We start from the raw sequence: 15,496 nt of genomic DNA on the forward strand, positions 1-15,496 counted from the left end.
ACGTGTTGTACGTGCATGTGTTGTAGGTTCATGTGTTGTAGGTGCACTTGTTGTAGGTGAAAATGTTATAGGAACATGTGTCTAGAGTGTGGGTGATAACAGTGTGTGTCATAAGAGTGTGAGTAATAGTGCCTGCAATAGGTGTGCATATCATTGGATTATGTTTTAGAAGAGTGTGTCATAGGACTGTGTGATGTAAGAGCACATGTCATATGACGGTGTGTGGTAGGAGCACATGTTGTAGGAGTGCATGTTATATCAGCACATGTCATAGGAGCATGTGCTGTAAAAGGATGCATATTAAGATTTTGTGTTAATAAGGTTCATATGCACAATGTTAATATCATAAATGTACGTGTATGGTTGTAATATAAAATGTACCTCCATTCTATGTATGCAGTGTATGGTTCGTAAAGTGTCACTTTAAAACGGACATCAAAGTCAGCTGTGAATTGTCTTTGATATGAGTTTTTAGGAGATGTTAATTGTGTAATGTACACACAGTAAAATGCATATGCTATGTTTACAGTTTGTATCACTAGCCTTCGATGTGAGTTTATAGATATTAATTTTGTAATGTACCAACTGTAAAACTCAAATGATCTGTGTACATGATTGAAGTGCATGCTATAGGCACCTGTGTGGTAGGATTACGTGTTGTAGGAATTTGTGTTGTAGGATAATGTGTTGTAGTAGTGCATGTCATATGAGCAGGTGTAGTAGCTACATGTGTCATAGGAGCATGTGTGTGGTAGGATTCTGTGTTGTAGGAGAGTGTGTCATAATAGTGTGTGCTAAGTGTTCATTATAGTGTGTTGTAAGAGCCCATGTGGTACATCCACATGTTAAGTGTAGTAGGTGTATGTCTAGTAGGTGGGATTTTTATCACAACACGTATTACAGGAGTGTGTTGTGTAGATCACATGTTACAGCAGTGTATGTCTTAGAGCACATGTTGTAGGAGTGTGTTTTTCAGAGTGTGTCTCATAAGAGTGGACTGTAGGTGTGGGTCATAAGAGTGCATGTGGTAAGAGCAGATATTTTAGGGGCATGTGTTGTGTTTGCATGTGTTCTGGGTCCATATGAGAGCAATTGTCATATGTCTACATGTGATCTGTAATAAGTGTGTGTATATTGGGAGCCTGTGCTGTAGGAGCACATTATTATTGTTCATATACACAATGTTAAAATCACAATTGTACTTGTAGTATTTTAATATAACATGTACCTCCATTCTGCCCATGCTTTGTATGCCTCCTAAAGTGTAGATTTTCATATGAAAAGTGAACATTATCTCCATCACTTTAAAACTGACATCACAGACAACTGTCACTTGCCTTTGATGTGAGTTTTTAGATGCTTATTATGTAATTTATGAAATGTAAAACTCATATGTTCAGCGTACAGTTTGTATTTAAAGTGGGCATTTATCTGATGACTTTAAAACTGTCATCAAAATCAGCCATCACTTGCCTTTGATGTGAGATTTTAGGAGATGCTAATTGTGTAATCAATGAACTGTAAATCTCATAAACTCTCTGTAAAGTTTGTATAACATATGGACAGTCATTCTGTGCATCACTCGTATATAGTTAAAAGTCATATGCTAGTATCTCAAAATTTGAGTCAATTTTACAATTTTGTTGCACTAATTCCAGATAAAATCTAGGTGTGTGCAAAAAATAAGAGAAAGTCAAAGTAGGAAACAATCTTCAGTTGCAGTGATGTTAAGGTGAAATAGTAATGCAATTCATCCCTGAAAATTCAGGACACAATTCAATCAAAGCCACTTAACTTATTGCCCTCTGTTGCACAGCATATTAGCACAATGATGTAATCACTGGTGGCATCACTAATTACATCATATATGACATTACTGATTACACCACTGATGGCGTCAGACATAACATCATATATGACTTGGCATTAAAAGCTTTGATTATATTAATTACCTTTTGAAATGTTAAGACTATTTTTGTTTAACATGAAATATATATTCATATGTTCAAGGTACATTATGTTCTGCTGTTATCATAAGGTACATTTTATTCTGCTGTGATTTGTTTAAATGTAGTGTATGTTCTACAGTTTCAAGTATGTACACACATGAATATAAAGAAAATAGGATAGTATTTAAAGATTAATTTTCTTTGGTAGGTTATCTTTTTTAATGTGATATTAAGTCATTATTAATTTAGAGAAGAAATAAATGAATGTAATATACATCTAATCACATATTTACAAATAAATCTTCAATTTATGTAGTATTAATAATTTGTTTATAATGCACATACTTAGAGTTCCTATAATGTATCCCACCACACAAGTGTACGTGCTTTGTTTTATATATGTTTGTAACACTTCTCATTTTCATTTAGAAAACAATACATACAGTGCTTAATTTGTAAAAAAATAAGTGCCAGTGCCCAAAAAATATTGGCCCCATAATGCCGGCCGTGGCCCGCCCGCTGTGCGGGCGCGGCGCTGTCCTCAGCGTGGGTGCGGTGCTGCCCTCAGCGTGGGAGCGGCACCGCCCTCAGTGCGGGCGCGCCGGCCACGCCAGTTCAGTGCTAGACCTACCTAGATCTACCTAGATCGGCCCACCACCAGCCCAGCACACTGCTGCTGCTCAATGTCACATGTTTGCTGCTGCAGCAACTGCTGGCAGAGGCTAGTAGTGGGATGGATGGGGAAGGGCACACATGGGTTGAGAAAGTATAATGCTTCAAAGTTGGAAAACACTTGTTATGGTAGGTGTAGTGGTTCCAGCATTCCGGCAAACCCAGAGGAAAAAGAGTGCATTTGAACACACTCCTAAGTTCTAGACCACGTTTGTTAGACGTCTGGACCATACTTGCTGTCCTCGAAGTGATAATGCATTTGATAAAATTGTTGCAAACCTGTGGATCTTATCTTATTTGTCAATTTTGTAGAATGACCCCCTCCCGGCAGACCCCCTCCTACTGCCCTGTTTCCCAAATGGCTCTGAGTGGAGGTGCATTGCAATCATTGTCCCGGGACTCAGGATAGCTCAGCAGCAATGTGCTTGATTGGAAGCAAGACGACATGAAGCAACACAGGTTCGATCCCCGACTCCTCGCTTAGAAACCTCTGTGTATTAAGCACATTATAAATACGCAACTAAGACATGCTCCTCCTGTAACTGTGCGCAATGTCCCCGGGCTATGTGAGCACTTTAAAAATGCATATAAATAAAAAAGCATTCTGTTTCAGTCACTGTTCCACTGTATTTGTCTCTACCCATTCTGCCACATCTGACAGTCTGTTAAAGTACACCAAGTATTGTTAATCCGTTACCTCAGGAAGAGCACCCTCCCCTCAGCCCATTCCTCAGTCACCTCATCCAGGTGTTTTGTGTAATCAATATACTCTTAAACCCTTATCAGTCATCACATCTCATAAATTCATCCACCTTCACCCTTCCTTCAGCATGAGCATGGTGTTGTATAACTTGGAAAAAGTCATTTCTGCAAGACATTGTTGTGAAATCAATGTCCTGTGCTACTTCTGCTTTAGGGCCTCCTTCTACCTTAACACTTATTAAAAAACGAAATATGTTTTGTCACCCAATATTCAGGAGCCAGAGGAGAATGCATATTCAGATATCTCCTTCCCACTGACATGTTCTTGACAAACTTCAGTAAACTGCGGGGAGTAACAGACACCCACCTCTATCTGAGGATTCCTATCTGAGGATTATATGTGCTCTCATTCGGAGCACATGCTCGGAAATATTGTACCCAGGTTAAGGGGTCACATAAGGGGTCACATCCGGTGTATAAACCACACATCAGGTTACAAAACATGCCCTGGAATTATGTAAAAAAATGACAGCAAAAGACAGTTGAGAATTATACATGAGTGCTTTTATTTATGACGACAGATTAGTGGACATGTGCACCATGTTTATCCCCGTCTAGTTTCCATGTGTGTATCTTTGCCTGAAATGGCATTTCAGAAGTTCATCTTTGCATACGCTTTTCTCGCAAATTGCAGCTGGTTCTGTTTTTGGCCCAATACGTGCACCGTTCCAGACCGGGTCCCCTCACTGAAGCTCATTTGTGAACTAATGAGGCCGATAACATTAAAAGGAAGAACGGAAACACCCAGGCAAAAATTCACAGTTCATGTTTCGCTTAGATGAATGCTATCCAGGGTCGGCCTCGGGCATACAATTGTCTCGAGTTGGGCATGGCACCAATGAAAAAGTGGCCAAAGTTGCAAACAACATTTCATTCCTTTTGGGACAGACTAGTGGGACCACGCTGCCGCCCGTGCCCTACCTGGTCCTGGGCCTTGCCCTGCCTTGCTTCAATCACGTAGGCTACCTTCTGTGTGGCCGCCACCGCCACGGCTATGCTGAGGCTGATGATGACAAAAATAGGTGTGCGGGGCAGCATCCCCTCAAAAGGTAAGATTTTAAAAGAAAAAACGTATATTTGGGTGGCTGGGGCACATCACTTTCGGAGAGATGGGCCACAGCTGCCACTCAAAATAAGTTATTTCTTTTAAACCTACCTTCTGTGGGGCAGGGCCCTGGCCACCGGCCCCACGGAAGGCCAGGTTTTCAAAGAAAAAAGTAAAAACTAACTTTTGGGCACAATCCACGGACCCGGCTGCCCGCGGCAGAGTCATCTGACTCAGGCTGCGGCAGCCGGCAGCCCCTGGTCACAGAAATTGGCCTGGGCCTGGCACTGACTGCAGTCAGCAGCACACTGCACACAGGTCACACAGACAGAAGCCCGGGCAGGGACAGGCCCCTGGTGGGGTCCTGACTCCTGGGCAGTTAGGACACCACCAGCGACCGTGCCGCCAGCCGGCCCTGACCTGGGCCTTGCCTGATCACTTGACTGTGACAGGCTGTGGCTGAACCGCACCCAACAACAAGTGACTTACCTGCTTTGCAGGCTGGGATTTGGTCTGCTGTCGGGGCCTCTGGGTGGGGGGGGGCAGGTGCACACACTGGCTCCCACACAAATGAAAAAGCAGGCAGAGGGGGCACCAGGAAGCAACTAGGATGCACCACACAGGGCAGGCTCTCTCTCTCACAAGTCAGGACCGACGAAGCCACGCCTCGACACCTTCACTTCACAATAACTTGTGAAATGAAGGTGGCGCCATGCTGCCTCCTGTGGCAACAACAACACATCACCATATAATTTCACTGGCTCAGAAGAACAGCCAACATAAACTGCACCTTCTGTGTTACAATACAGAATTTATCCAATACTGCACAGTAACAACAGAATGGTAGTTTTCATTGACTGTTGTTTGTAACAGTTTGTTGTTCATTGCTATTTCTGGCCCCTCCCAGGCCCAGCCAGCCATGGCCTGCAACCTGCAAGCACGAGAGAGATCGAGATAAGAATGACAAATCCTAATGATTTATAATTGAAGGAAAGTGAAGTGGAAGAACAAACACAACAATTGCACGTGCGCTGGCCCCGCATGAGTTCTGGTGCCCAAAAAAGAGTGTTGGCCACCGGTAACCACCCCCACAAATTACAACTACATACTAGTTATTTAATAAGAAGAAAAACTGAGCATTTAAATCTGTACATTTAACATATACCAACAATGATGTTTCAACATATTTAGATTTCGATTATTTCTATTATTATTTATTTTACTTTTGTATATATATATTAGATTATCTTACAAATATACATTTGTCACAATCAGGTACATTCTATACAATTTCTATTGATTGCTATTAAATAAAAGTAAAGATATTTATAAAATAAGTATTTTTTATATTTAAAGAGTCATCTTTAATAAACACTACAAATGAAAGCTTCACTAGTACTGATATCATGCATGTGTAGTTGTTTAATGTTTTATACAATGTTTTTATTGTTATTTAATATACCAAAATCACATATGTACCAGGGGAGGGGCCTTATACATATTTTAACATACCTAATGAGTGACCTTAAGTGTGATGCCATCAGTTATGTGATCAGTTATGTCATATACATTGTAATTAGCAATTTCACCAGTGATGTCATCAGTAATCCCTTCAGTCATTTAGGGCCCGATCCATGGAATCTTTTGCACAGTTCAAAGTAACTTTGCACTGTTGAAAAGTGACTTTGCACTGCTGATGGAAACCCTGATTCATGGAACTGTGCAAAGTCAGTGCAAAGACATTTTGTACTTCAAAAATTATTTTGTACTTACTTTGCACTGCAGAAATTCACTTTGCACAGTTCCATGAATCAGGTTTTGTGTCGGTAGAGCAAAGTGACTTTGACTTGTGCAAAAAATTCCATGAATTGGGCCCTTAACCTGTGATGTCAACATTGTGGTCATGTGCTATGCGACAGGGGGTGAGATGGTGGTTTTGCCTGTATTGTCTGCTGAATTTCAGGGGTTTTGTTCCATTACATTTAAATATCAGAATTACTGCTGACCACTTCTAGCAAGGGGTCATAGGACCCTGTGGCTTATTAATGGTAATTAAAAAGGCTAAACATATGGGGAACTGTCTTCTTTTGAATGTGAAAAGTATATTTGTTTCAGATGTAATGAGAGATATGGGCAGTATGTTATGTTATATAAACCTATTAAGCGTTCACCCTAGGGTATCATGGCACTGGAAGAGAAAGAGCAGCCAACTATAGTTGCTAATGCTCAAACAGAAATGTTTTCAGTGCCTTCTTGAAAATAAATGATTTAGAGAGTTTTTGTGGGTCAGCGGAAGACTATTCCATAGGGTTCCGGTCCTTTCATCGTATTCCTTTTCATCCCCAGACTTTTTAACGTGCACATTCCATCGAATTTGCTCATCTTTTTTTTGTCTTTTCTTTTTTGGGAGGGGGCCCTTCCAAACCGGCCACCCACACTTATTTTTTGCCATTGCCTACCCACCCAAACCCTTATTTGCCCTTGCCCACCCCCCTGAAAAAAACTTGATGTGCACATTCGATGGAATGTGCACGTTTAAAAGCTTGGGGATGAAAAAGCAGGTGATGAAAGGACGTCCTACCTTCCATAGAGGAGTTGAGATGACAGAGAAAGCTCGCCCCCCAATACGGGAGTGATGAAATGAAGGAACAACAAGTAAGTATGCAGCAGCAGAGCATAATGGCCATGTAGGAAGGTAATGAGTAAACTTGTCACAAAGGTATTCAGCCACTTGGTCATGCAGGGAACGGTGTATTAAGCAGATGGCCTTAAAAACAATATGCTTAGTTACCAGCAGCCAATGTAAAGAACTCAAAACAGGTGACATGTGAGACCCATAAGGGGAGCCGGTGGAAACCCGGGCAGCCATATTCTGAAGGCGCTGGAGCTGCTGTATTAAGCCTTTTGGTTGGGACAGATATAGTGAGTTGCAATAGTCTAAGCAACAAAGCACCAAGTAAGCAACTACGGGAGGGTGTAAAGGAGCAGGTATTAACGGGAGCACCCTCTTCAAAATTCTAAGATGGAAATGCCCCTCCTTCCAGAAAGCGGCAACTTTTGACTCCATGGAAAGTGAGGCGCAGGCTATCACACCCAGATTCTTCACTTTATCAACCGGAACTGGGAGAGTGCCCAAAGAGCAAGGCCAAAATGAGGACACCCAGAGTGAAGGATCAGGGGGAGACCCACCAGCAACACCTCAGTCTTGTCTCCATCCAGTCCCCCACGGCCATCAAGATCTAAATGGATCAGGATCTGAATGTCGTCGGCATATGAGTAGCACCTGACGCTGAAGGAGCGGATGAGACACACAAGAGACCAGATGTAAATATTGAAGAGATTCAGAGACAAGGCGGAGCCCTGAGGAACACCACAAGAAAGAGAAAAAAGAACTTGAAAGTAAAGGAGGGAGTGAAAGAGTCTGGGTTCTCTTGGCCAGGAACGAAGTGAACCAGGTGAGCACCTGATCCGAAATTCCATCCTGAGCCAGGCGGACAAGCATGATGTGGTGGTCTATGGTGTCAAACACCACCAAAAGGTCTAATAAAATCAGAACACCATACACTAGCCTGGCCATGTCTTCATGCACCGAAACCAGGACACTCTCTGTCCCCCGACTAGGCCTAAAGCCTGATTGGGCAGGGTCAAAGAACCCTGTAGATTCCATATACGAAGATAGCATGGAAGAGACCAGCCACTCAAGAAGTTTCATGAGAAACAGTAAAAGTGAGATAGGACGATAGTTTGAAGGCAACAGAGGATCAAGTGAAGCCTTCCTAAGTAGGGGAATCACAGTGGCTGCCTTAAGTTCAGACAGGATATTGCCTGTCTGGCAAGAATTATTAACAGCACACGTAATCTCACACAACATCTCAGGGGAGATATCCTTCATCACAGCAATGGGAATAACATCAGAAGGGACCTCAGAATGAATGTGCTGAATAGCCGTAGATACATCTATAAGAACATGGAATGGGAGATATGTGTGGTATAAGAACAGTACCTGAGTGTAATCCATCGATTACACTGGCCTCTATGATGTGTCTTTTTAGATGTATAACTGTCAACCTTGTTCTCTTGCGGAAATCCCTGCGATGGCTTAAGATTGCATTATAGCATAATTCCAGCACCTACTTTCAGTTTTAGCTTGTGAGGAGGCATCCGTCCTAAAGCGTTACACTCTTTAGAGACTGAAACATTGAGCCGGTAATTAACTGGTCATTGACACTTGAACTGCCGTGCCCTTTGTGAAGAAAAGTGGGGGTGGAGAGAAGTAAATTGAAATAAATCTGAATGTGAGGCAATTAACCATTTGGACAGCAGAGGGCAACCTAACAATGATAAATTGCATCAGCCGAGTACAGAAACATACCTAAGTATTTTATATACAGAGATATTGCTAATACATCCTTTTCCTGTATGCAATTTTACTTTTTACAAAAAATACACACAAATTATATTAATTTTATTTACACAAAAATGTACATTAACAAAATCATAACAATACGTAACTACATAAAAATGGCTCACATGTCATGTTTGTACACACTTTATTCCAAATGACTGTTTATGGGAGTGAAAGAGTCGTTTATGTAAGTTTATTAAGGAAACTGAGACAAATAACCTAACCATGTCATATTTTTTTACTGAATATATAAAGTCATGCCTAATTTGAGTTGAAACATTTTTATTTAAAGTCATACTATTACATAAAAAAGATATTAGCAAGGCAAATAAAATAGTACAATATCACTAAATACATAGACATGTAATTCAAAACTTAGTGCATCTGTGTTAATTGTGATTAGCATACTTCTTGAAAAATATGTGTGCATCCTGATTTTGGCCACTGACACACATAAGAAGTTAATGACAATATTCTACAATCTACACATCAAAATACAACGTTTTTATACCCATCTTCTTTTTTTATACTTTACATTGCCGTGACTTTTCTTTATAGCTCTCTTTAGAACAGATTTTTTGTTTCACATACAAACAGGTATCTAAACCTACACTCCCTAACACTCAAACTAATGTACATGGAACCCACTTATACAACAAAGTACTTATAGGAAACACTATTACATGTACAAATATACATAATGTTTGGCATAGTAAAACAGAAGTAGGAAATTGCAATTGCAGAATGCTCTTTTATATAATTTCTAGCATATTCACATTTGGAAGGAAAAAAATCAAATGTATGCACAGTAACAATTCTACTATACTCATATGCTACTTTTAAATATTATCAAATCTTTTATTGTCTGTGCCTTCTTTTTGACAGCATACAAACTGACTTTAGAGAATGGAAATAAACAACAACTATAAACCTTTCAAGGTTTAGTTTTTGATAACATATGAACACATAATAAATGTGTATGTGGTAGTCACAATAAATGTAGCATAATACATGCCTACATTCCAACTCTGTTTATTGTGTACTTACATTGCCATTGCTAAAATTTTCAAGTAATTGAAAACATTGGTTCTAATAATATTATGTAGACATTCTTTAAACCGTTAGGAAATCTAGCTTTATGTGATACTGTAGAGTTATTGCACACAAGCCAATCTACTTCTGTGTGCACCCATGTTATGAAATGTCCACTATGAATGGATGCAACCTCATGACCAGTGGTCGAAGTGTACAAAAAGAAGTAGTGGAACTATGCAACTCTCGCCTCAGACACCATGGCCGCACCCCCTACCATGCACAATAAAACCCCCAAAACACGTGTGCCTCCTCTTTAAGGAAACGTCCTGTGCAGTACACTGAGAGTGCAAGTTTCAACTTCTTCCTAGACTTTTATTTTAAAACGAAACCGTTCCAGAACGGTTTATTTTTAAAATAAAAGTATAGGAACGGTAAAACTTAATTAAAAGAAGTACAGGAGCACTGCTCCCGACCGCTCCCGCCCACTTCGACCACTGCTCATGACATATAATTGCACATGTTTCAAATGTTTTCTTGCAAATGGACACTTGAGCATTTACATTTCAAATGGGAATATCAATCTTCTTACCATCCATGTGTATGTCTGTAACATAACTAAAATGTACCTAAAATACCTCACATTTTGAAGTGATGATTATACATCACAACCACAAATTATCTACACTTAGTGTTGACTTCATTAACACCTCGAAAATACTCACCAAATATTCTAGAGCATCATGTTGAGTATTTTCTGAAAAATTGTCTCTTTCGTTTCTACAGCTACTACAGGTCGAAGTCACATTGCAGAATGTATGTCTTGTGGTCTTTCATCTAACAGGAGTTTAACACTTGAAAGTTTCACACATAGATTTTTGCCTACTGTTGAAGCTCCTATTTCCATGAGGGGTGTCATTTGAAACAACATACACAAAGCTGCATTTAAGTAGCATTCAGCTTCTGTTTCATTACTAAATCCACAGTGGGAGTATTTCAAATCTACTTTATTTTCCAACACTGTTATATTTCTTTCCTTTACAGAATGTAGAGGAATTATTTTCTTTTAATGTACCTTTAGCTGTTGCTTATTTTTGGTTAAAACAACTGTTATAGGAGTTGGTAATAAGCCAAGATGAGGAGCATAAAGTACACATAACCGATTGTACTCTTTAATGCATGAAATCTAACCTGTATCTTTAGACTCGTCAAAGTTTAACAAAAATAATGCTTCTTTATTTTTTACCCACGACAGTGCTACATGTGGAATTCCTTCTTTATCCACTGTGTGACCTATGTCTTTCAGTGCAGCTTCTAAAGACAGTCCTTGAAATTCATGCATACGCAGAGCACAAAGGAAATTGTGCTCTGTTCACAAACATGTGTTTAAAAATCATGAAGCGTGCAGAAGTTCAACATACCAAGTGAGGTTCCTTTTCACAATCAAACTTAACCAAAATATATTCTATAATTGTACAGTGTGGAAAGCTGGCAGATGCAATCACTCCAATCCAACAGACCAATTTCAACATTGACGTGCACTTTAACATAACGTGTGCATTTTTGAACAGCTTTAAAACTGACTCTAAAACTTGTTTTTAAGACAGATGTTTCTAATTGACTTAATTGCACGTTTGCTTTTTTTATCTAATTCCTGTGGCATAAGGTTAGGACATTGCTTGATTTTATCTCTATAATCGGTTGTTTCTCAGAGCGCATCATTATAGAGTTGAACTTGTGACACTCTACAAGTGTAGACATCAAAGCAACACAATGAATGTTCTTTTCTTGCAGATTCAACATGAATTGAGGTCCAGTGCAACCTATATGAAACATGTTAGAAATCAGTCTACCTTTTAATACTGCTTTCATATCAACCTCAACTAAGCCTATCCAAATGATATTTTTTTTTGTTTCTGCATACTCTAAATCTACAGACTGCATCACATAAATAGTAAGCTCCTTATATTCTAAATAATTCCAAAGCTTCACTTTACCAATTCTACCTATAGTTTTTTGAATATCCCTTAATTAAAGAATCTTGAAGACTGGTTGACCTTTCACAGGACTAAACTGTAACAAATCTCCAAAGACGAGGACATGTTTGCCTCCAAACAAAATTACATAGTCAGTCCTCAAAACCTTGTGCATTCACAAGTGAATAAAAGCTATCACCAAGTTAGACACCATGCTTACTTTATCCACAATAAAGACATTCATTTTTTGCAAAATCTTCCCTATTTCGTGTGCTGCATTGGATGCAAGTTTCAGCTATTCAAGTTTATTATCGCGCTCCACTGGTAGCATCAACAACTGATGTAAAGTAACACCTCCTATATGGAAGTCTTCTAAGCCTGTCGGAACAGTCAATACCTGACACAGAGCAATTGATCACGCGTTGTGCATTCTTCTCAATGCATGCATTACAAATGATTTTCCTGTACCAGCCTGTCCACTAACATACATCAATAAAGGGTTGTAGTGAAAACAGGGACATTCATGTTTATCATATTTAAGACCATGCAAAAACCTATCGTGTATCTTGTTGTACATTTCCTTTGCTCTTCATTTAGCTTATTTACTAATGTCTCCAAATTTGTACATGAAAGATTTATTTTCATTCGATTATGCTCTCTACTTCTTCCATGGCAAGCTGTACATCTGTTTGAATAACTGGATCTTCTAATACATTTGCACTCCATTCAGCAGATTCTGGACTGCCCTCAGGGGTTTCCTTTGCCAATTCGGCTGCCTAAAGTTTTTCTTGGGGTATTTTTATTTGAAATAGTTCGAAGTATTATTCAAAGTTTGTGTACGTGATATTTACTTTCATTTGCAGGGAATGACTCTTCGAAAGTTAGAAAACTTCCAAGCCGATCCTTCTCTGCAAGCCATGGCAGGAACAACTGCAAAATGGAAATATAAAATAATTATTTGTTCTCTACAATTTGGTATGACAGTTTAATGTGGATGATGAGACTTAGCTTTTTCATGTCTCAGTAGACAACAAGTATGTACTTTATACCATCCTCTACCATAGTTTTCTTCCACATTATGGTAGGAGTAGCGTTATGCTACTTCATACAAGCAAAGCTTTTCCAAATGTTTAGACCTATTTGGATAATAGGTATCATTAATTACGTTTTTTCAAAATATGTGTACTGTCAGGTATTCTTTCAGATAACATTTCAATTTCAGTCATTGGCTTTAGTACCTATTTGCTGCTAATTGCAGGACCAAAACCTAGCCAAAGTATGTTGATGCTATGTCCATATAGAGGCAAACTAGTTAGTCGATCTGCATCTTTGTAGCTTCCACACTTTTTGTGTGAGAGCATTTTGATAACAAAGCTTATTAATTTCTGACTAAGACTTTTGTCTGCTGATAAATCAGCCCACGCCTCAGCTGCATTGCTCTTTTCAGCTTTTGTCAAGTATGATGTAACACAGTGAGGAGCAGCTTTTATGCTATCAGAAAAATATTGTACATCAGTATTTGCATTCCAAAGCTGAGGAGTCACAAGATTCTAATTATTCCCATATTGCTATTCCTTATCTCTTTTTATATGATATGTATTCTTATTTGATTTGCCAATTACATGGTGTCAAGCAGATGTAAGAACAGTATTGCTTGACCAACTGGGGATACAGGCCTAGAAAATCCATATCTACACTTAGTATAGTGTGTGTCTTTAATTTTACATGTTCTTTGACAGTACTTTCCACACATCAGTATTTGAAACCTTTCCACGTTGTTCCTCAGACCAGCATTAACATGCTGAGCAGGGAAAGAACAAGTAACATATTTTCCAATAAATTGCACTGTGCAGCTATCACTATATTTACCACACAGTGGAGCATATTTAACTCACAGAAGCATATGTATGTGTGAGGCTCCATGTGCTTGGTACACTTGCCTCCAAAAGTAATGTTCAACAGTGCCTAGTGTACTATTTTATTTTTTACTCATAAAATGTAACATATCTAAACATCAGTATTGGAAGAATCAAGATACACTAACAGGGTCCATGCCACACAACTCGGCTGGGGTCATGTGTACTATACCTACTTTTGTTGCATTGCTTTCTTGAATCCACACGGCAAGTTCATCCCATACTCGGAACAACTTAAAGTCACAAAGCAAGTTGGACGACCCACATTTCTGAGCTTGCATCGAACCTCATAATGTCTTCTATGCCAATATTCTTCGGTTCCTCTCATAGTGGCAAGGGTATTGGTGATTTTCCCTTCTAGGAGTTCATTCTTTTATTTTGCCTGTTGCATCATTTAATTTGCAGAAACATTAAGAAATCTAGTTCCTGTTTTAACTGTATGAGAAACAGAATGAATACAGTATTGAAAATTACTGTCATGCAGTAAGTGAACAATATTTTCAATATTGGTGTGGAATCTGGAATCTTCAAAATATTTACATGTACAACGGTGTTCCCGAAGAAGAAAAGGGGACTTTCTGATCATCAAATTAGCCACCTTTTCCATTGAGAAAAATCAAAGGGAAACCACAAGCTTGTAATGTTTTGTTTCCACAGACACTGATTGGTGCACCAAAATGTTTGTTTCATTCGATATAATTCAAGACTATCACCCATCACTTCTCGTGAGTGTAGAGCATGAATAGTGTAATGCTCATTCAAACTGTTACCTTCTGCAACAGTAAGACTCTGAAACTGACCTTCCCTGTTCTTGTTTGTTAATCCAACATCAAGTATGGACAAGTCTGGTACATTTAGACTGTCTTTATATAATTCATTGTGATTGACTAAAACTCTAAAGCTCCCTTATCTGTGTGATGTCTATAAGCTGTTGATAAACTTTGTCCTTAGCAGCAACAGCATTCACTAAAACAAAGAATCATTACTATTACATTTCACCCCAAGAGTGTTCATATTTTGTTACAAATTGAGACACACCTTGTACTAATGACTTTTAATGGAGTTTTATGTCTTCGTCTGTAGTCTAACAATAACCTTAGCAGGATGAACAGTTTGCGATGCAATCACCTCAAACATGTTCAATTCTTTAAGCACAACAGGAATTTTGTTCACCGCCATGTGGTTCAATATGCTTCTTGTGGGAATCTTCCTTCGTTGAAACACACTGAAAGAGTATTGAATCACTTTTCTACAAATATAGATACAGGCCTTTCCAAACATCATCTACACAGTCTCTTACTTTCTCTTCTATGTACAATTTGTGCACTTGTCTTCTGTAGAATGTGCATCGACAAACAACTCAAACATACTCATGTTTTTTATTTGAGGAAGACTAAACAATTGCTATTCCTTGTCCATAGTCATCAGAAAATTAGATACTTTGAAAGCATAGGATCATCAAGGCCACTTCCTACAAGTGATTCTTCTACTTTGTAACAGTATAGCAGATGGGGAGCAGATGCAAGTGGATCGAGGTCACCTGGCCTAAGCCCCGCCCACCTGGTACCTTCCTGCCTGCCACTCTTTTTCACCACTTAGCAAGCCTCGCCCAATTGGTGCCTTCCTGCGTGCCGCTCTGTTCCCCTACTTAAGGAGCCCTCCAGCTTATTTTCCTTTGCAGATGAGGAGCAGGTGCAAGTGGATCTAGGTCACCCGGCCTAAGCCCCACCCACCTGGTA

This window comes from Ambystoma mexicanum, chromosome 5p (assembly GCF_040938575.1).
Source record: "Ambystoma mexicanum isolate Mex_15411 chromosome 5p, UKY_AmexF1_1, whole genome shotgun sequence".
NCBI lineage: Eukaryota > Metazoa > Chordata > Amphibia > Caudata > Ambystomatidae > Ambystoma > Ambystoma mexicanum.